This window comes from Puma concolor, chromosome A1 (assembly GCF_028749965.1).
Source record: "Puma concolor isolate L17-30 chromosome A1, mPumCon1.1.hap2, whole genome shotgun sequence".
In the NCBI taxonomy this organism is placed as follows: Eukaryota; Metazoa; Chordata; class Mammalia; order Carnivora; family Felidae; genus Puma; species Puma concolor.
The window spans coordinates 75,772,884-75,798,499 of record NC_141667.1 but is presented as its reverse complement, the minus strand read 5'-3'; the positions used below and the strand labels follow the sequence as shown (position 1 = coordinate 75,798,499).

Sequence of the window (25,616 nt, the reverse complement as noted above, 5' to 3'; positions counted from 1 at the left end):
AGGGGTAGTAAAAACTTTATCCAGGATATCAAGGTAAGTTATATTAATTAAAACTGGGATGGAGAAAAGAATTCTGATTTAAAGTGTTAAGATTGATAGATTTTTTTTGAAATGGCATTTCTGAACTAAAAATCACATGGGAATTTTAAATTCTAGCATGATTCCCAAATAAAGGATTTTCCGTGTGGTAGAGGTCCAACCTTGACAGCCCGTATATAATGTTGCCTATTGGCTATGATGTGATTCCCAACTCCACTACATAACTGCTGACATATAACCCTTTCAGGCAGTTTCCCCATATCTAAACTAGGAATAATGATTAATTCCTACCATAGATTTTCATGGTTAAATTAGATAATTTATCAGAGCACAAAATCTGAAATAAACATTTGTTTAACATTAGCTTATCAATAGTAGATTTCAAAGAGGTGTGAACACACCATTTATAATGGTGTTTGGGATACTTAAGATAAATCATTCAGTTCATAAGTATTGCAGTTTATATAATTTTCAGTCTCCAGAACTTAAAATGTCATAGGCATGCATACAGAACTATCCCACTAGAATATCTGTGGGAAAAGAGGGGGCACTTGTCTATGGAACAATAGTTGAACGTTCTTAGGAATCTTTTGCAGAATCTGCCAAATGCAAGTTAAGTGGCTTAAACCCTTTAAGTCATTTCCTATTGCCAAGAGCTCAGAGCAAGATCAACAACATACTTTATGGGGCTCAATGTAAAATGAAAATGTAGGACCCTTTTCAAAAGGCAGGAAACAATTGCTAGTAAATGTACTAAAATATGAAATACAAAATTCCTTTCTTCTGCAGTCTTTCTGCCTCTTTCTCAACCTAAGATATAGATGTAGATATAGATACATAGTTTCAGTTTACTATTTACTTGCATGCTCTTTGGACAGGGATACGTGGGGGACTATTGCAGACATACCCAGGCACCTGGGAGTCCTGTCCCATGATTAAGGGGCTTGCCTGGTGTGGGGAAATAGGTTCTACTTACATAAAAGAATTTAAAAAAAGCTTGGGGGGGGGGGAATGCTGCCACCACGGGGCAAAAGTGCCCAAGGTTAGTGAGTGAGCTATTGTAATGGGATCAAGAGTAACTTGTTATATCACCTGCAGGAAATTACTTTCCACCTGGCGCCAATGTACTTTGATCACAAACTCCACTTGCCTCCCAGACCCTTTGCTTACACTCACAAGTTAATCATTACTATCTGATTGTTTTCTTCAAATTCACCATGTGTATAAGATCTTGTTTTCTTCACGTTCACCACAAGGGTAATATCTTGTGCACTCAATAAATAGGGAGATGAAAGTCCTTGTTCGGGGCTCTTGTCTCCTCCTGGACATTAGCCTCTCTCATATTCAGTTCTGTGCCTGTTCTCTTGTTGGACAAGAGAGAACTGCAGACTCATAGTCTGTGACAGCCTGGTTCACCAGTTTCTGGGTCCCCACCTCCTGCCAGGCTCCAGACCAACACATTGAATCTCATAGAGCAGGGAAGTCATGCCACAATCACAAAGGGCACTGAGACCTCTGCCCCTGGAGGCATTAGCTACCTTGCTCAGGGTGAGTGAGAGACTCCTATGAAAAGTTCCAAGGTTTTGGTGTCTGGGGAGGAATGATCACCACCAAGTCCCATCATGACGAAGGCACCTGACTTCCATCCTCTGGATGCTCATGACCAGGATCTAGGTGGTGACAAAGGGCAGGTGCTATCATTGGGCAGGCAGGGAGAGGGAGTGGCCAAGAATTGGTCCAGCAGAGGTAAAGGGAGATAGGACTTCAAATGAATAGACATTCTAAGTCTTTGAGCTATGCTCACTTGCAAAGCACAAATGCAAAGATACAGTTATTAAGAATTTCAAGTCAGTGAACCAATTCACATTAAACCCCAAGTGCTGGGCCTTTACTGTGCATAGAGCCCTCTATCACTGCTCTGGTTGCAAGCCGGTGAAGACTGCACTGTCCCAAAGGGCAACAATCAGTGAAGTTTGTACCGCCGGGCACCTGAGAAGGCAAATCTGATTATTTTTAGTGTTTAGGATGTGCTTCCCTGGAGCATTAAGAAGAATTGGGATGATAGTTTTTCATTTCAGTTTGAAAAATACCTGTTTTTTCCCCCAAAGTTCTATTTATGAAGAAAACTCAAGCAATATCCTCTGCATGAGGATTCTTTGGAGTAAAGTCTCTGTGGAGGTATATGCCAACCTGGTCATTATTTGGCTTCCCAGCCAGTCTAATACCACTCTTTGGAATTGACCGATAGGGAGGTTTGCGTTTATTACCCAGCTGATTTTCCTGACTGCCATTCCCACTACACTCATTGACTAATGTGACTAAATCCTTTTCCTCCTGTTTCAGTAGATAGCCTATTAGGGTTCTGTGTATGAATTAACTAAATAAGGCCCTCCCCAGAATTCAAAGACAAAGTCAGTTGAAATGGAAACAATTAGAAATACACATAAAATATGTGAAATTAGGTAGAAAGACTTCATGGGCACTATTTCTATTACTTTTCTCTTTAGAGAAATCTGTTCATTGTCTCACCCCTCACACACTTCATACTGAGGGTGAGGATGAAAAAGCATCTTCCACTCATGATCAAAAGGCCTACTCTTGAAAGCTCAAGACATTGTTTTCTTACATACCACCCACTCTTACCCAAACATTTCCATATGTTCTTTTGAGAATTTGACAACCAAATTTAACAAATTTTGAGAATTTGACAATGTGACAACTAAGGGGCCACACAGTAGAGCAGTCATACCTGAAAGCTTTTTCAGTTGTGAAATCTGGGAATCCGTTGCTCCGCTTTTGCATAGTTTTCTGTTTCTTTGGATTTCTCACAAGCTTGCTCTCACTACATTTGCTGTTCCACACCCTTAAAATTCTCAGTCCTTGGCTTTGTTTTTTTGGATGCCACTAATCCTTCCCGTGTCCCCTTTCTTCCCTTTACCCCCTCAATGCCTTGGCCCCTCCCCTTAATCCTACCTGATTTCTCTTTCATCACAGCCACCTTGCAAAATTTCAACTTTGATTCTGTTCACACCATCTTTCTCTGTTTCTATGTCTTGTAAGTGGCATAATGAAAGGGGGAAAAAATCTAACTCTAGGATTGAGTTTTACTTCAAATTTATAGTTTCAAGTCTTTAGCTGAGCAGGAACTTCATCAATCCCCAGGAATTATTATTTATTTAAATTCAAAGATGAAATTATTTACCCAGCTTTTTCACCCATTCCCTGGATGTACACGTGCACATTGTTGTCACTTTCCTCATATACTTGATTATATTTAAGCACTCATCCAGCCAACTACTTTCTTACTTCAAAGAAGAGCTAGAAGCTATTTGCCAAAATTCCATGTACTTATTTCTCCTTCCTTTTCAAACTCCTAAGTTACATATGTCTCTATAAGCCGTTTGTCTCTCCATTCAAACTCTGGCTTGAAGACTCTGGTCTCTCTTTGGGTATTGTGCTCCATTAATCATTCTTTCTATTTTTATCTTTAACAATATTTTATCATTTGGCTCTTTTCTTCTAACAAATAAACAATTGCTAATTTCCCCCACCTTGTAAACAGGGAAAACAAAAACTTCATTTCTCACACCATTATACTCTCTACCATCCTTTCTGTCTCTAGTTTACAGTAGAAATTTTTGAAAGAATGTTCTATATTGGCTATCACAATGCTTATATCCCACTTATAAGCAAACATTCACTTTTACTTTATTTCCAAACATACTGTAACTGGGGACTCCAAAGATATCTTAAGGACAATTTCTTGTTGGACTCAACTTATCTGAGGTACTTGGGATCACTGATTACCCCTGTCTTCTTGATTCTACCTTAAACTTTTGCTATTCACCCTTGATCAATTTTCTTTTATTGTTCTATGCTCCATGACCACTAATGCTTTGTCTCTTTCATAGGCTTCTCATCGTTTTTTTCTGTTTCTATATGGGAGAATTCAGGATATAAACTTTATCCCCCTTGTCTTCCTTCAATTTAAACTTATGAGTTTTGGGCTCCTGCCTCTAAGATTGAGTAACAGGGATAGAGTTTACCTGCCTGCCTAAACAACTAAAAATATGGATGAAAGTTGATGAAACAATGCTTTTTATAAACATTGGACATCAGGCAGAGAAAGACAGTGAACCATGAAGGACAGGAAGCAAATGAAATGGGCACAGATTACCACATTTTACTGACTTCAGGAGTTTTCAGGTCATAGTTCACTAAAGGGGTACCCGGAGAGTCCAACAGACTCACTGAGTTGAAGAAGTACAGCTGAGAATCTGAGGACACCAAGACAACTCAAGTTCACATGTCAATACCGGAGAGGAGGTGCATAGATGGACAGCAGAGGAAATTTTCAGAGGGTCCTCACTGAGTCTTTATCAGAGTAATAATTATTGGCAGATGTTTTTGAGGAAACTCCTTAAGGCCAGGAGAAGAATTACCTTGAAAGATTTGAAGAAACAGTAACTAGAGCTCATACAGGGCTGGAAAGAATATCTGCTCTTCAGCTAGACTGGACAGCTTCATAACAGAGGTGTGACACTGAGGAGAGTACTCATAAAGGTCTTGTCTCAGTAGTGAGGAATTATGATCCCAAGTGTAAATGCTGCTCTGATCCCACTTAACAAGCCTTACGAGGAAGACCTGGGAGGATTTAACCATTTACAATGCGTTAACTGTTAACAAAGCTTGACAGTAATTACAGGAATACTACTCAAAAAAGTAAAATTCACAATGTGTGGCATATTAAAAAAAAAAAACGATGAGGCGTGTGAAGAAGCAGAAGAATGTGACCTGTAAAGAGGGGGGGGGGGGAAACATTAAATTAAAACCAATGCAGAACTGATACAGAGGTTAGAGTTAAGAAACAGGACACTACAATACTTATTCTAATTGTATCCCATATCTTGTGAAAGAAGAGAGGTTGATCATGTTGAATAGAGAAATGGAAAACATAATCAGGACTCAAAAAGGACTTTTAGAAATAAAAACAATGTCTGAGAAAGAAAATTACTGGAATGGATTAATGGGATACCACATATTACAAAGGATAATATAATAAATTTGAAGCTATAGGAATTGTCCAAAAAAATGAAAAAAAAAAAAAAGAATAGAAGATAAAGAATACATAGACCTATGGGACAGCTTCAAGTAGTCTAGTATATGTGTAATTGAAATTCCTAAGAGAGAGTGGGAAACAGAACATTTATTTGTAGAAATTGTCACCAAAAATGTTCCTAATATGAAAATAATTAACTCACAGATCCTAGTTGCTAAGTAAACCCCAAACATATACATGTGAATTTAAACTTCTGCATATTTGTGGATGACTGTCAACTAGGCAAGATGCTTCTTTTAGATCATTTCCTTTTTTATGTAATGGACAGCCTATTAAATATCTTTATCTGGATGTCCTTTATATACTTTAAAGACAAGATGGCTAATTATTTACCTATTTGTTTGTCAACCAACATTTATTGAGATGCTGTTATGTTCCAGACGCCGCAACACGATCAGAATTACAGAATTGAAAAGAGTAGTTCCTGACCTCTGGGAGTCGACACAAGACAGATGAAATATTTAAGATGCAACGTGTTAAATTCCATAATGGTGATGACTGAAAGATAAAAAGTGCCATAGATGAGGCCATGACTGAATCGGAATGGGAGAATCAGCCAAATGAAATTATTACTTCAATTGAATGCTGAAAGCTGCGCATTGATTATTTTATTCAGAAGGTCCTTTGCGAGAGGTCAGCGGTGGGACTTTGCGAGTACCGCCTCTTCAGACCCCGGCTGCATCAGCCAGCAGGCGGCGCGTTTCCCCGCCCGGAAATCCGTCTGCTGCCGCTGAGGCCCTGCTGCCGCGGAGGCCCAGCTGCCGCAGGCTGCGACTCCTCTCCTGGTGTGTGGACAGGGTGCCCGGCCCTTGGGGTTTAGGGGAAAAAGGCGAAGGCTGCTTGGGGGCACTCCGAGGGAAGGGGGCCTGGGAAAAACAACAACAACAACAACAACAACAACAAACAAGGAGCCAAGAACCTCGCCAAAGGACGGCCCGGGGAAATAGGGGGAGGGGGCTGAGGAGACGCGGGTAGGTGGATACGAGCTTCTGAGGGAAGGCTTTTAGAGACGGTGGTCTTGGCCTGAGATTTCTTAGGCACTTCTTAGCCCAGGGGATCCTGAGAGTATGGAAGTGAGAAAAGGAGTCTTGTGTCTGGAGAGACGCGGCCAGTGGCTGGGAAGATTCCGGAGTCCGAGGGTTGTGGGGGCGGGGTGGGGGTTGGGAGAAGAAATGTGTTAAAAGAAAAAAAAAAGTTATGTGTTACTTACTGGAAGTGAATTCATTAAAATAGGAGACAGAAGTCAGATTACAGTAGGATGACTAGAGAATAGGTATAATTGGGAACAGGAAATACAAATTACTTTTTCTCAGTGCGTGGCCAAGTTCGGGATAGGATGGTTACGAGGTTAGAAATAGGACAATCGCCAAATCAGAAAGTAGGGATGACACTTAAGGGGAGGGCCTTAATTTTGCCTAAACATCATGGGACGGAAAGTGGTAGTGATCCCCTGTGTCTGAATTCTCTTCTTCCTTGCAACGCCATTGCCCTACTTTTCCCCTACCGTTATCCTTGTTGGGCCACATGACTGATCAGTGAAATTTGGGCAGGAATTATGCACACACGACCAGATATGGGCTCTAAAATCTCTTAGGGAATATTCTGTATTTTTATTTTTTAAAGATTAAATGACTTGGTGAAATGGTGGAGCACAGGATGGAAAAAGCCTAGTCTCTTAACCACTGTGGAAGCTCATCTACTGACACGGTACTGTGACGTGACTGTCTTCAAATTTAATTTCTATTTCTTTAAGCCTGTGGATATTTGCTTTGCAATATTTCGAGGTTGCAGCAGTTTTCACAACGAGAGCTTCTAAACTCTTTGAAGGATTTTAATAAGTCCTTCACATGTTTTATTGGGATGTCCAAGGATATTCTTTTATTTGCTTGTGATTTATTTCCTATGGTTCCCACAGTCCCCAGAGTTAACATTTGTACAGTTGGGTGCAGAGACAAGCCAGCTCCATGCACTGCCCCACCAGGAGTCACTCCTTTCCTTCCCCTTCCTCCTCTGCTACCCCCTGCTGTTGTGTCTGCAGCTCCTGCTGTGGATCTGCACCCAGGTCCTTGCCAGCCTTTTCTCCCAGAGCCCCAAGAGTCCTGGAGTGCCCTAGGCAGGTGCATGCTGCTTGGATGACCTCACCTGTGCTAGTTGTTGCCACGTGTATCTTCTTTGCTCACAGACACTCTCCACTGTTACCTAGGATAGGACGTCACTTAGAAACTTAGGTCCTAGGATAAAATTATTTAAGAATGTCGAGAAGGCCAACAGAAAAGCATTAAACCAAATGTGGGATCCCTTTTGAGAACGGAACCTTGTACAATTGAGCGTCTTGCCCGGGATGAAGCCACTATAATTCCACAGGTGGTTCAGGTGTAGGTATTCTGATCCAGAGGTTTATAATGTCAGGATTTCATTCTATTTTTCTGCAATTTTCCCTGACTCTTCACTCTGAGTTAGTTCCTTTATTAGTTCTATCCTTTGACTAGCTTCCTCCTTGGAAGAAAAATGGGTAGAGGAGATCCAGGTTACTTATGCATATATTATGTACTCCTAAGCCAAAGTATGTTTGTTCCAGATTTATCATTACATATCTTGAGATTTTCACCAATTAGGCATGGGTTACATGGTGTGCACTTAGGGAATAGGCTACCTGATTGGCTTAGTGTAGCTTCTGTGCTTCACCACTGTAGAGAGGTCTCCCAAAACCAATGGCTCCCAGCATGGAAATTGAAGATTGTTGGGAAGTAGGAATTCATACTATGGAAGAAATCAGAAAAGTCTACCACAAAGGATTTCTTGAGGTAATGGCCACTGACTGACAGATTAGAATACTTTATCCTGGGAGAGGGTGTGTAAATATGTTTCTTGTTTCCAAAGCCTTAACTGAAATTGTAACTAGTATCATATAAGCTACTCTCTAGGTAAAAATAAAATGGCAACTGTTAAAAGTTGTGATTAGAAAAATTTGTCTACTTAGGGATTTTGAAAAGAAGCACTGTACAAAGAATGTTCAGTGTTTTTCCAGTACCGCTGGAGAAAGAGGTCTCAAGATTTCACATGACCAGTGCTAGTTATATTCTATATTTATGTATCTCTGAAGATATGAAGAATAAAATACTAGCCTGATGTGCATATCCTTGAAGCATAGGCAAAATTTCCTGTAATTTTTCTGTGATTAACAGATTCTTACATAATTTTGTTTGCATGCTGAAGTTACACACCAGGAGGAAGTGGTGTGTACAAATGAATAGTAACTAATAATAAGTTATAAATCTAGCTTAGAATTTAGAATAAATTTTTTAAAAGAGTTCTTAGGTGTCACATCTCCCAGGAAACAATATTGTTGAGGAATTGAAAAACCAAAGAAAAGAACAAAATTAAAACAAATATACAAAAGGATCTTGATGATGTTATCAACTTGTATAGCTGAGGATCTGACCCTTGGTAACTTCATATATTTGTTTGTCCATTAATTAATTAGCTAATTAATTACTATCACACATTTACTGCACACTCTAATGTTCTCAAATTTGTGCTGAGATGCAAAGGTAAGCGTAATCTGATTCGCTCATCATCCCCAAATGTCTTGTTTTCCCATGATCTTAACAAAACCTAGCCATTGTCCCTCCTTCCTGTTTCACCACCAAATTGCGAAAATGCCGATATATAAGTATAGCTATGATTAGCTTGATTTCTTCTGGAGAGTGGTAATGAAATACATAATTTTACAAAATGTTACTATGGTATTTCTCTATCTAGAAATTTACTTTAAATGGGAAAAACACAAGGAATGGAGAAAAATTTAATGTATGTGCTTTGTATATTAAAGAATGCAATATATAATTTGATTAATTTCAAAGGCATTTTTTACTGTGATAGCTACTGAATTTCACATTTGGGGGCTTTGTTATTATAAAATAGATTAATAGATTATAATTCTCAAATTTTTGGTTTGAGCTTTCAATTAGTAGGACAAGCAATTACTACTGTTGAATCTGGCAGCTAGCCACTATTTTTAATTGAAATGGTATTTTGCAAAATAAAGAGCATGAAGTTATCAAGGAAGTGGTGTTGATGTGTTAACAGGAGTGAGTTATAAGGAATGGCAACTATATATTTTTAACGTGCTAAAAATTTTCCAAATTAAAAGTTGGTAAAATCGTTATGAATGTTGCAGTAAATTCATTTATTTCTTGGAGAAACTTGAATAATATGAGGCACTTGCAAAGATGCTTTTAAAAAAATTTTTTTTAACGTTTATTTATTTTTGAGACAGAGAGCATGAGTGGGGGGGGGGGCGGGGGGGGGGGCGCAGAGAGAGAGGGAGACACAGAATCTGAAGCAGGCTCCAGGCTCTGAGCTGTCAGCACAGAGCCCGAAACAGGGCTGGAACTCACAGAGCGGGAGATCATGACCTGAGCCGAAGTTGGACGCTTAACCGACTGAGCCACCCAGGTGCCCCAGTAAAGATGCTTTTTAAAAGAGACAAACAGGGGCACTTATGTCTGGGTGGTTTAGTTGGTTGAGCCCCGACTTCGGCTCAGATGATGATCTTGCAGTTTGGGAGTTCAAGCCCCACAATAGGCCCCCTTGCTGTTGGCACGGAGCTTGTTTTGGGTCCTGTGCCCCCCCCCCCACCCTTGCCCTCTCTCTCTCTCTTCCAAAAATAATAAATAAACATTAAAACAATAATGAAAGAGATAAAATTATCATAACAATAATATCACAGGAAAGCAGGTACTTAGTTTAAATAGAAATGGTAGGTCTTCAGAGTTAGATTGACCTGGATGATCCCATATTGTACCTCATTTAGGTGAATAACCATGATTAAATACCATAAACACTATGACGCTTCAATTCTTTCATCTCTAGGAACTTGATACCAGTTTTACCTTACAGATTTTTTGAGTGTATGTGGTAATTAAATGAGATAATATCCGGAAAAACACACATGCCTGTGTTTTGTGTATAGGTTTGCAATAAATGGTACGTGCTGTTTTTATGTTTGCTTATCAGGGGCTTGTTGACAGAAATGTATAGAAAAACTGCTAACTTGTATGAAGAAGTGTTACATTCTACTGACTTTGTCTACTAATATGTATCAGTGTTCAAATATTGCAATATACTTCCCTCAGTTTTTTTAAATGTAGCTTCTTCTCAGTTTTTTTTTAATTCATCTAGAATGAGTCCAAATTCAGTATCAAAATCTTGCCAAGCCTATGAAGACTATGCTGACCTCCAAAATTTAAAGAAAGGTTATATTGTTTTCTATGCAAACTATGGGCTATACAAAAAAGAATGATTGATTGCATAATCAGAGTAACCCAAGTCAATTAATTATAAACTTAATAATTCACTTATTTTTTTCAACAAATTGTTGTGACTTTTATTAGCAAGGAATAATTTGGAGCATTGGAAGTATAATCTAGCTAGTGAAATAGTTTTTAGCCCTGGTCTCACTTTAGAATCATATGGGAACATTTATAAAATACTAACGCTTGGGTGCTATACCCAGAGATCCTGATTTAACTAATTTGTGGGAAGCTCAAATATTTTTAAAACCTCTCCATGGCAACTCTGTTATGTAGCTCTGCTTGAGAACCGTATGTTTTAAGTAGTGGTTCTGGAGCTGCCTGGGTGGTTCAGTGGGTTAAGTGTCAGTCTCTTGATTTAGACTTAAGTCATGATCCCAGATTCCTGGGATTGAGTCTGGCATTGGGTTCTGCATGGAGCCTGCTTGGGATTGTCTCTCTACCTCTCCCCGCCCCTTAAAAATAAGTAAACAAACATTAAAAATAAATAAATTAGTGGTTCTCAATCTTGTGAACAATTGTAATTCCTAGGGTAGTTTCAGAAAGATACTAATGTCTGAGTCCTGTTGTGATACTAATGTCTGGGTCCTGTTGTTATGGGTGCAAGAGTCTGCGATGTGTGAATGGAGGTCTCAGCCCTTGGATTTACCTAGGAATCCCCACTGGAATAAAGAAAGCAGGAAGAAAAGCAGCAAACATAAACCAGTTTATTAAGGCAAAGTACACTCTCCAGGTGGGAGATGGGTCAGTTTCCAGGAGGTGGAGCCAGCCCCTAGGTTGTTTTGGGATTGGATATTATTGGATTTCTTGGGGCTGGGGAGAGCTGTGACATACAGTGGCATGGTTTCTCATGGAGGATGCTTCCAGTCATTTGGGGGGACTCTTAGCACAGGTTGGGAGGTGAGTTGACCCTACAAGATTTGTACCAGAACCATCATGGCAGCCTGTCTCCATCTGGGCTGGAGCTGTACCCACAATGCAAATGCATTATAAAGAGTCTAGGGGTTATTCTGGAGAGAAGAGGTGGAAGAGGAGAGGACATGCTCCACACCTCTTGATCTGTCAGCTCCACTGTCTTGAAAGCCCCACAGTCAGGATGTTGTGCCCCGAGGCTTTTAATGTATACCTTATTTATCAGGATCCTTGACTCTAGCTCTAGTCTCTGTCATTCCCTTTCAAGGACTTGATACTTTGCCTTGAGGCCTTCCTGCCTCTGCTCTTGTCTAACTTCTGTCTAATAGCATCCTGGAAAATTTGATGTAATTGGCAATTTTCTTATGCAGACAAAGTTGAGAAGCACTGATTCAGGAAATGAGCAATAGAGGTTATGAGTGTAAAAAGAGGCTAAAGTTACTTACATTAGGGGTGTCTAGTTTGGATGTCAGAGAAGACCTTTCTGAGACTGTGGGCATTAAACTAAGAACTGAAGCATGGGTAGGCAGTAGGCATTAATGATATGAACCTGGGAATGGGGACAGTTCTTGAGGGGGAATGATGTGTTTAGAGGCCCTGAGAATGCAGAGAATAGCGAGGTATGAAAAGCAGGGAAAAAACTGGCATGAATTGAGGCAGGGAAGGTTGGGTGCTGGATTTAGTCAGGGAAGAGTTGTAATCAGTCTTCAGTTTTGTTAAAGTTATTCCACCCATACTTTAGTTAATGGGTTAGAGGGGAGCAAAATGTTTGCAGATTCATTGGGAAGCTCTTATGGTATTGCAAGAGAGAGATAATCATGAATTAGTCTAATGTGGTGAAGGAAGAGATGGAAAGGTAAATGGATTCAAGAGGTGGAAGCATTAGGATCTGCTAATTGATTAATTGGGGAGCAGAGAGAGGAAGAGGGTGGAGTGAAGGATGCCATACAAGTTTCTGAATTATGTCAATGAGTGGCACATGATGCCACTTGAAGCTATTGAGTAAAAATGTATTTGAAAGGAAAGATCATTTATTTTAATTGAGTAACCTTTGAGCTATAATATAAATAAGTACATAAAAAGAGGCGAAAAAAAAAAGAAAACCTAATCATAATTAAGGTTAGGTATAAAATCTGTACTCTCAGAGTAAAAAATATTTAAAAAATCAAAATAAAGATACTATTGAAGTTTCCCTAATTGTGAAATGACTAGGGTTTCTTCTTAAAGGGGGAAAAAAAAGCAAATGGCAGATACTATAGTCTTTCTTTGAGTTTTGCTTCCATTCCATTCTTTTCTTCTTTTTTTTGTCATATTAAGTAGATACAAGTAATCATTAGCAAGCTAAATTTACCTGCTCTTTGGAAAGAGTGGATAATATTCATATGTAGGTAGTATTATGAAATCCTAATTAATGTACTTTTTATTCTTGTTCATTCCTGGCAGTTCCTTTTTTTCCCCTTCATTTTCTCTGCTCATCTTCACATTTTGTTTAGCTTTATTAAGGTATAATTAACAAATAAAATTGTAAGACTTTTAAAGTGTAGAGCGTGGTGATTTGATATAGGTATACATTGGGAAAGATTCCCCTATGTTGAGTTAATTAACATATCTATCATCTCATATGATGTGACATTGTTTTTTTTGGTGAGAACATTTAAGATCCACTCTCTTAGGAAATGTCAATTATATAATCAACTATATAATTGTCAAGTATAGTTATGTTAAACATTAGATTCTCAGATTGTCTTCACATTTTGAATCCATAACATTTATTGCTTAAGGCAGACTTATCTTAGAACAAAGGAGGCATTGCTCAGTTTTTATTGGAAAATCAAAGATTTTTTGCTCATAGTATAGTAATGATAATGCACTGGTTTATAAATTGCTCAAAGTAGTTATTCTAAAGATCATTTTTTACAAATCTTTTTTCTGTATTAAAGAATTGAACCTTGTGAACTTTTAGTGTAGAATTTATAAAACCAACAGATAATAAGGTAAATGTAGGATGCTAATGCAAGAGCCATTGTCCTGGGCTTGGGAGATCAATTTATAGGAAATTAAGAAAAGAGATTCAAGTATGTACTCTTGGCGTTTGCCTGGGGAAGACCTTTTGCCACATAGCTATCTCTTAGAGTCAAAATCCTTTGGAGGAGAGGGTTAGGGTCATGATAAAACTACTCAGGTAGATTTGGGAGAATCCCAGAGAAAAAGACTTTTTACCTTGTTTCCCATGGTATAGTCCATTTCTATTAACAAAGACTTGTACCAAGATGAATCTAAGTTGATGGGCTTGAAGAAAGCCTCACAGAGAACCATACCTGTCAGAATGGCTTTAAAGAAGAAACGACAGCATCTGATTCTCCATCAAAGTGATGTTGTAGTCCTAGGACAGAAGAGAGTGGTACTCAGAAGAAACTAGATTTGGGGATGACAATGGACAGCAGCAGAAGACACTAGTATCAATCAGAAGACATTGTTGTAGCATGTCTTTTTTCGACTTATGATTAAATTAATTAATGTAGTATAAATTTTCATTGAGATATAAAAACAGAAGTTCACTGATCTAAAGTGCACAGCTGAATGAATTTTACAAATGTATATCCCTGTATAATGAACTGCTCTGGTCATTAATACATTTCCTCTACCACTGAATATTCTCATGTGACTTCTCATCAATAATCTACCACTCCCAAATAATTACTGTTTTATCATTTTTCATCAACAGATAGTTTGGCCTGTTCTTGAAATTCATATAAATAGAATTGTACAACAAGTTCTCTTTTGTGTCAGGCTTCTTTTCCTCAGAATAATATTTTGAGGTGTATGTATCCATGTTTTGTATCCATGTTTATATCCATGAGATGTATCCATGTTTTTATGTATCCTCACGGTTTTTCTTCTCAATTTCTATATAGTATTTAATTCTATAAATATACTACAATTTATTTATTTTTATTCTCCTCTTGATGGGCATTTGGATTATCTGCTGATATTCATACTCTCGTGTAATCTTCCCTAGAGTGTGAGCTAGACCTAGTGATTTGTTTCTGATGAACAGAATAGAACACAGCTGATGTGTTGTCACTTCTATTATGTTAGGTTACAAATGACTGATGCTTCTGTCTTTTTGGCATTCTCTCTTTATTGCCTTATTGTTTTGTATGCACTGATGAAGCAAACTGCCATTTGAAGATCTGGGGTAGCCTCTAGCCAACAGTTAGCAAGAACTAAGGGCTTCAGTCCAATAGACAGGAACTGAAAACAACTACCTCATGTGTTTGGAAGCAGATCATTCAGTGGGTGAGCCTCTAGGTGATACCAGAACCATGGTTGATACTCTGATCGTAGTCTTTTAAGACATCTGGAAACAAAAGGCCCAGTTGAGCTGTGCCCACATTTTGGACATACAGAAACTATGAGATAATAAATACATGTTAAGTCTGTAAGTTTTGGTGATAACTTGTGCAGCAAGAGATAGCTAAATTGAGTTGGCTGTATTGTTTTTATAACTGTTAAGTTGGTTAATAATATTGTTCAGATCCTTATGAAACAGGCATACAACTAGACCAAGTGAATGACAATATGTTTCTCAAGACTTTGGGCATCAGACAGTCATATACAATGATATTTGAGAGATGGGAAACTAATGAGGTAAAGCTGCGATTGCCTAGTTTAGTGGGAAAAACATGGCAGCTCAAGTCCTCAGAACAGAGTAAACATGAGGATAAAGGAACATAGACAACTTTGAAATCTTCAGTGGTTTCCCCTTGAGTGTTCCGTGGATGCATTAACAAATGCATGTGATAAAACTGTGCTAAGTCAGGGAGAGGGCCACCTATAAAAAAGTAGAGGGAATAGTGTCAGAGCTCATAAAGAACCAGGAAGAGTGCCTGTTTCTAAGTCCAACTGTGAATAATCACAGTTCATAGGGCACTGATTAGAAAGGTCAGGTCTTGCCTCTTGACAATAATTAGCTTTAGACAAAATACTATTTTGGGTCCACATAACAAATTTCCAAGTATTTTAACTATGATCTAGAACAGAGCCTGACCATACCAAATTTATAGAACTTCCTTTCTTTTCTTTTCCTTTCCTTTTCTTTTCTTTTCTTTTCTTTTCTTTTCTTTTCTTTTCTTTTCTTTTCTTTTCTTTTCTTTTCTTTTCTTTCTTTCTTTCTTTCTTTCTTTCTTTCTTTCTTTCTTTCTTTCCTTCTTTCCTTCTTTCCTTCTTTCCTTCTTTCCTTCTTTCTATGAAGGTGTGTGTGTGTCTTAGCCAAAATCTGATGAGGTGAAATTCCCAATGTCTTTCATCTAATGAAACATTTTGAAGTATGCAAAAAAGAACCAGGGATATATGGTTATGAGCAGAAACAAAAATTAGTCTAAACCTACCCAAAACTGACATGGATTTTAGAAATAACATGCAAGGACTAAAGCAGTTATTATAACTGTATTCCATAAATTCAAAAAGCAAAGGTAAGTTGGGCATTTTATATGGAGACAGAAGTTAAAAAATGCATGAGTGAAATAAACTGGATGAGATTAATAGCATACTAGATATGGAAGGAACAATATTAGTGAATTTGAAGACATGGTGATAGAAACTATCCAAGATAAAATGCAGTGGGAAAAAGGAGAAAAAATTAACTGAGCCCAAGAGACCTGGAGAATTACGAGTGGTCTAATATATGTGTATTGGTGAAAACCAAGACTTTTTTCAGCACCATTTTATTCCCAATATTAAGCACGGAGCCTAGATTATGGTAGGACTCAAAAAATATTTCCTAGGTGAGTGCAGTGAGTTAACATTTAAAGTGAATCAGCAATTGTAAACCTTATGTTAAAATTTACTGATTCAAAATATATTTGTCAGGCAAGTAAGTGAAAGAGAACCAAATTCCATTTTATGGGAACTACTAAATATTACATATTATACACACACACACACACACACACACACACACACATGATTGTTTAAACAGATTTTTAGATCAAATTTTTTAATCTCTACTAATCAAATCTAAAAGTTTGTAGGGATGCCTGGGTGGCTCAGCTGGTTAAGCATCCAACTTCAGCTCAGGTCATGATCACAGCTCATGAGTTGGAGCCTCACGTCAGGTTCTGTGCTGACAACTTGGAGCCTGGAGCCTGTTTCGGGTTCTGTGTGTCCCTCTCCTTGCTCCTCCCTTGCTCTCACTCTTTCTCTCTCTCTCTCAAAAATAAACATTAAAAATGTTTTTTTAAAAAATTTGTAGATACACACACACACGATTTTTATATATTGACTAGTTAAAAGAGAGAGACAAATACACAGAGAGGAAAGAGTTGACATTTGAGCAGCAGATACAGATACAGACATGCCATAAACATGCAAGCACTCACAGTGGAAATACTCATTATTCATAGAATAGAGACAAATTTATTTATTATATGATTGCAGTAAGAACAGGAAATTTGAAGGCAAGTATGAAATGGATCTTCCCTAATATTCTTGTGAACTGTTGACTAACATGGCATTTATAAAAAGTCATTGTAGTCTCTATCCTGTACCAGTCAGTCCTGTGCAATTGGTCATTTTAATCAAGAGTCTGTGCAGATAGCACTTCCCTTTAATATATAATACCTTTAAGAGGTAATTTAAAGGGACTCCCTAGAAATTTCTTTTATAAACAAAAAAGACCTAGTACATTTTTTATCAGATTCTTCTAATCTCAGATTACTGCTAATTGAAATCAGGGAGAAGGAACTAGATTCCAGTCTTTACTACTTTTATTTATTTATTTATTTATTTATTTTTATTTATATATGAAATTTATTGTCAAATTGGTTTCCATACAACACCCAGTGCTCATCCCAAAAGGTGCCCTCCTCAGTACCCATCACCCACCCTCTCCTCCCTCCCACCCCCCATCAACCCTCAGTTTGCTCTCAGTTCTCAACAGTCTCTTATGCTTTGGCTCTCTCCCACTCTAACCTCTTTTTTTTCCTTCCCCTCCCCCATGGGTTCCTGTTAAGTTTCTCAGGATCCACATAAGAGTGAAACCATATGGTATCTGTCTTTCTCTGTATGGCTTATTTCACTTAGCATCACACTCTCCAGTTCCATCCACGTTGCTACAAAAGGCCATATTTCATTTTTTCTCATTGCCACGTAGTATTCCATAGTGTATATAAACCACAATTTCTTTATCCATTCATCAGTTGATGGACATTTAGGCTCTTTCCATAATTTGGCTATTGTTGAGAGTGCTGCTATGAACATTGGGGTACAAGTGCCCCTATGCATCAGTACTCCTGTGTCCCTTGGATAAATTCCTAGCAGTGCTATTGCTGGGTCATAGGGTAGGTCTATTTTTAATTTTCTGAGGAACCTCCACACTGCTTTCCAGAGCGGCTGCACCAATTTGCATTCCCACCAACAGTGCAAGAGGGTTCCCGTTTCTCCACATCCTCTCCAGCATCTATAGTCTCCTGATTTGTTCATTTTGGCCACTCTGACTGGCGTGAGGTGATACCTGAGTGTGGTTTTGATTTGTATTTCCCTGATAAGGAGCGACGCTGAACATCTTTTCATGTGCCTGTTGGCCATCCGGATGTCTTCTTTAGAGAAGTGTCTATTCATGTTTTCTGCCCATTTCTTCACTGGGTTATTTGCTTTTCGGGTGTGGAGTTTGGTGAGCTCTTTATAGATTTTGGATACTAGCCCTTTGTCCGATATGTCATTTGCAAATATCTTTTCCCATTGCGTTGGTTGCCTTTTAGTTTTGTTGGTTGTTTCCTTTGCTGTGCAGAAGCTTTTTATCTTCATAAGGTCCCAGTAATTCACTTTTGCTTTTAATTCCCTTGCCTTTGGGGATGTGTCAAGGAAGAGATTGCTACGGCTGAGGTCAGAGAGGTCTTTTCCTGCTTTCTCCTCTAAGGTTTGGATGGTTTCCTGTCTCACATTCAGGTCCTTTATCCATTTTGAGTTTATTTTTGTGAATGGTGTGAGAAAGTGGTCTAGTTTCAACCTTCTGCATGTTGCTGTCCAGTTCTCCCAGCACCATTTGTTAAAGAGACTGTCTTTTTTCCATTGGATGTTCTTTCCTGCTTTGTCAAAGATGAGTTGGCCATACGTTTGTGGGTCTAGTTCTGGGGTTTCTATTCTATTCCATTGGTCTATGTGTCTGTTTTTGTGCCAATACCATGCTGTCTTGATGATGACAGCTTTGTAGTAGAGGCTAAAGTCTGGGATTGTGATGCCTCCTAGCCAGGCTTCTCAAAAAGAAAAGGGAGATGACCCAAATAGATAAAATCATGAATGAAAATGGAATTATTACAACCAATCCCTCAGAGATACAAACAATTATCAGGGAATACTATGAAAAATTATATGCCAACAAATTGGACAACCTGGAAGAAATGGACAAATTCCTGAACACCCACACTCTTCCAAAACTCAATCAGGAGGAAATAGAAAGCTTGAACAGACCCATCACCAGCGAAGAAATTGAATCGGTTATCAAAAATCTCCCAACAAATAAGAGTCCAGGACCAGATGGCTTCCCAGGGGAGTTCTACCAGACGTTTAAAGCAGAGATAATACCTATCCTTCTCAAGCTATTCCAAGAAACAGAAAGGGAAGGAAAACTTCCAGACTCATTCTATGAAGCCAGTATTACTTTGATTCCTAAACCAGACAGAGACCCAGTAAAAAAAGAGAACTACCGGCCAATATCCCTGATGAATATGGATGCAAAAATTCTCAATAAGATACTAGCAAATCGAATTCAACGGCATATAAAAGGAATTATTCACCATGATCAAGTGGGATTCATTCCTGGGATGCAGGGCTGGTTCAACATTCGCAAATCAATCAACGTGATACATCACATTAACAAAAAAAAAGAGAAAAACCATATGATCCTGTCAATCGATGCAGAAAAGGCCTTTGACAAAATCCAGCACCCTTTCTTAATAAAAACCCTTGAGAAAGTCGGGATAGAAGGAACATACTTAAAGATCATAAAAGCCATTTATGAAAAGCCCACAGCTAACATCATCCTCAACGGGGAAAAACTGAGAGCTTTTTCCCTGAGATCAGGAACACGACAGGGATGCCCACTGTCACCGCTGTTGTTTAACATAGTGCTGGAAGTTCTAGCATCAGCAATCAGACAACAAAAGGAAATCAAAGGCATCAAAATTGGCAAAGATGAAGTCAAGCTTTCGCTTTTTGCAGATGACATGATATTATACATGGAAAATCCGATAGACTCCACCAAAAGTCTGCTAGAACTGATACATGAATTCAGCAAAGTTGCAGGATACAAAATCAATGTATAGAAATCAGTTGCATTCTTATACACTAACAATGAAGCAACAGAAAGACAAGTAAAGAAACTGATCCCATTCACAATTGCACCAAGAAGCATAAAATACCTAGGAATAAATCTAACCAAAGATGTAAAGGATCTGTATGCTGAAAACTATAGAAAGCTTATGAAGGTAATTGAAGAAGATTTAAAGAAATGGAAAGACATTCCCTGCTCATGGATTGGAAGAATAAATATTGTCAAAATGTCAATACTACCCAAAGCTATCTACACATTCAATGCAATCCCAATCAAAATTGCACCAGCATTCTTCTCGAAACTAGAACAAGCAATCCTAAAATTCATATGGAACCACAAAAGGCCCCGAATAGCCAAAGGAATTTTGAAGAAGAAGACCAAAGCAGGAGGCATCACAGTCTTTACTACTTTTAGAGAGTGGAACATAACTCCCATCTCCATATGTATGGGCTGCCATAATGATTTGCCTTTCAAAGAGTATAGTATAGAAAAGAGGGGATAGAATAACTTTACAGTGGAGAAGCCTGATCCTTAATTTGTTCTGAGATGATAAATTTATCAAAAAAGTAAGATAGAAGACATGACTAATATACATAGTATAGAAGAGAGGAATAAGCATATGAGAAAGTGAATGAGCAAACGTTAAATGAATAAAATCTAGGAAACTTGAGATTCCCTAAGTTTATCAGTTTTTAAATATTTAGCTTCTGTTATGTTTTGTATACCTAAGGTTTTATTTGTGAACACATTGATTCATTTCTTGCCAGTCCAGGTTGCCTGCCAGTAATTAAGGACTTTAGGACTATGGAACAGATTAGGTAAAGTATGTATTTTGTACTCGCTTTGCCTTTTTATGCTTTAATGTTTACACTGAAAACATATTATTTCAAACACTGGTGATTACACTGGATATTCAGAAGTGAATAAGATAAATATATGCCCTGACTTGAAGACTCACAGGTTTTGGGAGCAAGATTAATGCATAAACAATGAAAGGGCAATGCACTATGTTCTAGGAAAAGACAAGGGAGAGAGTGCCTAAGCATTCTGGGCTTCCCAGCACAGTCTTAGAAAAGCCGTAATCACTCTTGTTTCTTGTTTAACTTGTGAAGTCACTCTTACTCAAAACCCTGCTGTTTTCAAACCCAGGGATGTTTCAGCATCTTTCTTTTCTTGGTCTGTGATCATTTTTTTTCTTAATAAAGTCATAAGACATTAATATAGAGATAGTAAAAGCGATATTTAAGTCCTTCTATTACATTTTCCTAACTCATTCGTAAGTCCCGTGTGGAGTAATCTGAATCAAATGTCATCTACCCTCTGTTTGAGCACCTTTAGGGATGAAAGCCCAATATATTTCAGAGTAGCCTAGTCCACTGTTATAACAACCCAATTATTTAAAATGTTCTTTAACAGTAATTCTTAGTTTTGCTTCTAGTCATTTTTCATTTATTATAGACCTGCCTTTGTTTCTTTCCATCTTTAAATGGAGGACATTAATAAAAGCACGTATGTAATTTAAATTTTTAATTACTTTGTAGGTACAAATGTCAGAATAAATTCATAAGCATCAATGAAGACATATTTTATGCAGCTTTAATGTATCACAAATTTAGTAGCTATAATTTTAGTGGCATATCATTAAATATTATTTCTCAACTTGTGGAAAGTATGTTTCAGTTAATGTTAGTAGTTCATAAAAATTTTTAAGACTATCTCCAACTCATTTAAAAAATGTAATTTTGATCAATAAAGAAAGTGCTTTTAAATGGCACCATAAAGAGTAATCTAATAGAACTAGGTTAAAGCAAATGAAGTAGTTAAAAAATTTTTCTTTGTCTGAAAAATTCATTGAAGAATATTTATAGGTTTTAAGCATGTCATTAGGAAGCATTATCATTAGGGATATAATAAGAAGAGATACATTTAGAGTGTATATTTAGCTATCGAAGAAGGTAGAATGAAAAATATTTGTGACTTGAAGACTATTTCGCTTGTTACATCTATTAAAAAGTAAAAGAATGAAACCAATAATGTGTGATGTTGGATTCTATTCTAATAAATAGAATATTAATTAAAATAGTAACCAAAAGAGAGAGCATGGAAACTGCTTATGTTTCTTCACATTTCTTCACATGTTTGCAGTTAGTGTTCATATTGTCTACAAAGTTATTCACTTCTGATATTCCAAATGAATATTATACTCTCTGCATTTAAAGAATAATTGTATACCTTTTGCAAGATTAAACATAAATTATACTTGTTCTTAATTTTTTTTAAAATTTTTTTTTCAACGTTTATTTATTTTTGGGACAGAGAGAGACAGAGCATGAACGGGGGAGGGGCAGAGAGAGAGGGAGACACAGAATCGGAAACAGGCTCCAGGCTCTGAGCCATCAGCCCAGAGCCCGACGCGGGGCTCGAACTCACGGACCGAGAGATCGTGACCCGGCTGAAGTCGGACGTTTAACCGACTGCGCCACCCAGGCGCCCCAACTTGTTCTTAATTTGACATAATGTTTATTCCCAGTTTTGACCAGCCAGCCCTCTATATTCCCTCAAGTTGTTCTACACTCTTGATATATATAGAATTGAAGAATGTCAGATGTGGTCAGTAAAATACTACTAATTCTACTCATGTACTTCTAATAATATGAGTTAAAATTTATTCTCTTTTTATTGCTATCTTTCCAAACTCCTCTATGTTTTGAAATTCACAAGTCTGTTTTCACAAAAGTAGTTACTTTGTCTGGTATACCTCTCATTTCTTGTTTAAGTTGTGAAGTCACTCTTACTCAAGACCCTGCTGTTTTCAAACCCAGGGATATTTCAGCATCTTTCTTTTCTTGGTCTATGATCATTTTGTTTTTTCTTCATAAAGTCATAAGCATAAAACTATGCTCAATTTAGTTGCAATTATCTTTACCATGAATGTAGACCTTTACTCTCATCCAAATTTATTCTGTTGACCTTATTCACTATAGGAGATACATCCCTATATCTATATGCATCTTTATTATTTTTTATTATATATATGTATGTATCTATAGACTATATCTATACCTATAGAGGATATATGCATCTTTATACCCTCTATAGGTAGAGATATATTCTAAAGATACATCCTATATATTCCTATAGATATAGATATATTCCCTGGTGAATATTATGATGGTTAACCTTATGTGTCAACTTGACTGAATCCCGGGGTGCCCAAATATTTTACTACACATTGTTTTGGGGTATTTCTGTGAGGGTGATTTTACACGAGATTAACATTTGAATCCGTGAAACAGATTGCCTTCCCCAGTGTAGGTGAAGTTCTTCTAATCCTTTTAGGGCCAGGATAGAACAAAAGATGGAGGAAGGGAGAATTTGTTTTTCTCTGCCTCAGTGGGTTCACCTGGACAGAGGATTCTTCTGTCTATGGATTGAGTTTTACACCCTCTGCTCCCTGGGTCTCAGGCCTTTGGACTCCAACTGAATTATACTACCAGTGTGAATTACACTACTACTTTCCTGGGTCTCCAGCTTGCAGATGGCTGATAGTGGATCTTCCCAGTCTCCATAGTCATGTGAACCAATTTCTGATAATAAATATGTAAATATATTTTAAGACCTTTATATATTTTAATGCTTATTTTATATGTAATAAGTTATTACATGTATATTTTATGTATATATTTATGTATATATGTATTTTATATATGTATATATATCTCCTATTGGTTCTATTTCTGTTGACAATCCTAATAAAATATATACTATATATATACATATGTATAATATACACACATGTAAATATATATTATATATCACACCATACATACATATATATATAGATATACATATATATAGATAACATTTCATATATATATATATATATATATGAAATGTTATCTATCTGTAGTAAGCCATCATTTATTTATATCTATGTTCAGGCTTCCAGACAAGCTTCAGTAGTGAATTAGATCAGTGACTTGGGTCAAAAGTTTAGAATACACAAACAAACATAAAACTTAAGGGATAAAAACAGAAAGGAAAATTCCTGATATCATTTGTATAAAGATGTCATAAGTTTGTTAAGTGGAAAGAAAAATTAAATTAATGTTAGTAAAATATATATAAATTATTTTAGGTAATTAATTTTCCCTACAAGCTTGATTTGATTTTCTAATAAGACAAGAAATGAAATTATTTTTCTTTCATATTGTTTCCTGAAGACATTCTAGTACTCTTTTAGTTAAAAAGACCAATCATATTCCATCTGCTATCCAAAATAATATGGGGAACAACCCAGAAAACATTATCATACTATTATTTCATTTTTGACTAGCTTTAGCAAAAAAGCCAGAAACATTATGAAAGCTCTCAAGGTCTCTGGAAAATCTGTAGGAACCATGATGTCAAAAGTAACACTGGAACTTCAGATTCACCAGGACTCTTCTTCCCATCCGTCTCCTGTATCTGCTTATCTATTCTCAACTTTATTTTGCAGGAGTTTACTTCATGTGATTGGGATGATGACCATCATTAGCCACTCCCAGTTTAATCATTTTCCCAGAAAAGAAAGCATTTCTTTTTGATTCTCTTCATTTGGTCCTGGATTTTGATTAGTATGCCCTGTTCCCAAACCAATCCCTGTGTCCAAGAGAAATGAGCTAATTTATTTTGAGTAGTCCTGCATCAATATATGTACTAGGGAATTGGGCAGTAAGTTTATAATCAAGAATAAAAGGATGAGGAAAGATGCATCAGGTGGCCAAAAACAATAGACATTATACTCCATTATATATAGTAATACTGGATGTAGTGTGTCTAAATCTGTATTACTGAGTCTGGATAACAGATTTAATAAATGGAAATTAAAGCTTGAATTAAGAAGCAGTGTTGTGATGTGAGACATTTATTGCACCAGAGATTATGGGTCATAGATCCTAGGTTAGTTCCTTAATACTCATAAAGTCATGGACAAGTCATCTAAATATTGTGTGGAACGCCTGGGTGGCTCAGTTGGTTAAGCGTCCAGCTCTTAATTTCGGCTCCCTACATCGGCCTGTGCCTGACAGTGTGGAACCTGCTTGAGAGTCTTTCTTCCCTCTCTCTCTGCCCCTCCTACATGTGCTCTCTCTCTCTCTCTCAAATAAATAAACTCAAAAAAATAAAGTATTAAGTACTGTGTTATATTTTTATTTTTAAAATGAGAATTTTACTGCCAAAAACGCTAAATTTTCTTCAAAGTATCTTTGAAAATGCTACTGTGGTTTAGAAAAGACTAAGTAAAATGATAAAGAGGAAAAATATTTATAGACCTGAACACTTATATCTGTCTATATAATCACGAATATGTGTGCTGTCTTCTTTGTAATTCTTCAGTGATATTTTAGAAGGGCAGAGACTATTGCATAGTTAGAGAGGTAGGTAGATAGGTAAATAGATATGCCTCAAGATAAAGACTTACTCAAAATTGTATGTTAAATTCACTTAAATAGTTTTTCTTCTTGCTTTAACTATTAGACCCTTGGGACTTCAGCTAGAGTTGTAAAATTTTACCATGCTGAATTCCAATTTTTTGCTACTATATAGAGTTTTGAATAAAATCTCAATTCCCCTCAGACTATTTACAGGTTTACTCTGAACTGTACAAAGTACCCCTCATCTGTAAAGTAGCACCAGCCAGACTTGCCCTATAATATGCAGCCTTCCATTTCCAAATTTGTTAAACATTCAGAAGCCATCCATGATAGGAAATCTGATTGATCTTCACTCTTTATTTGTCTCTAGTATCAACTTTTTTATATTACAGAAAAGAGGAATTGGTACATTTGTATCCTCCTAAGCTCCTTTCCCAAATATTTTATCTTACCAGATACCCAAATGCCAACTCTTCCTTAATGCC

General features: G+C 37.2%; 1 long non-coding RNA gene across 1 annotated transcript in view; it reads left to right on the top strand.

The window, feature by feature from the left end:
• The first annotated feature begins 5,617 nt into the window (after positions 1–5,617).
• Positions 5,618–25,616, top strand: part of LOC147584240 (uncharacterized) — a 376,618-nt gene continuing 356,619 nt past the window's right edge. The window contains exons 1-2 of the long non-coding RNA XR_015255259.1: positions 5,618–5,943; positions 6,782–6,865. This is a non-coding gene — a long non-coding RNA (uncharacterized LOC147584240). The remainder of the gene's footprint in view (positions 5,944–6,781; positions 6,866–25,616) is intronic.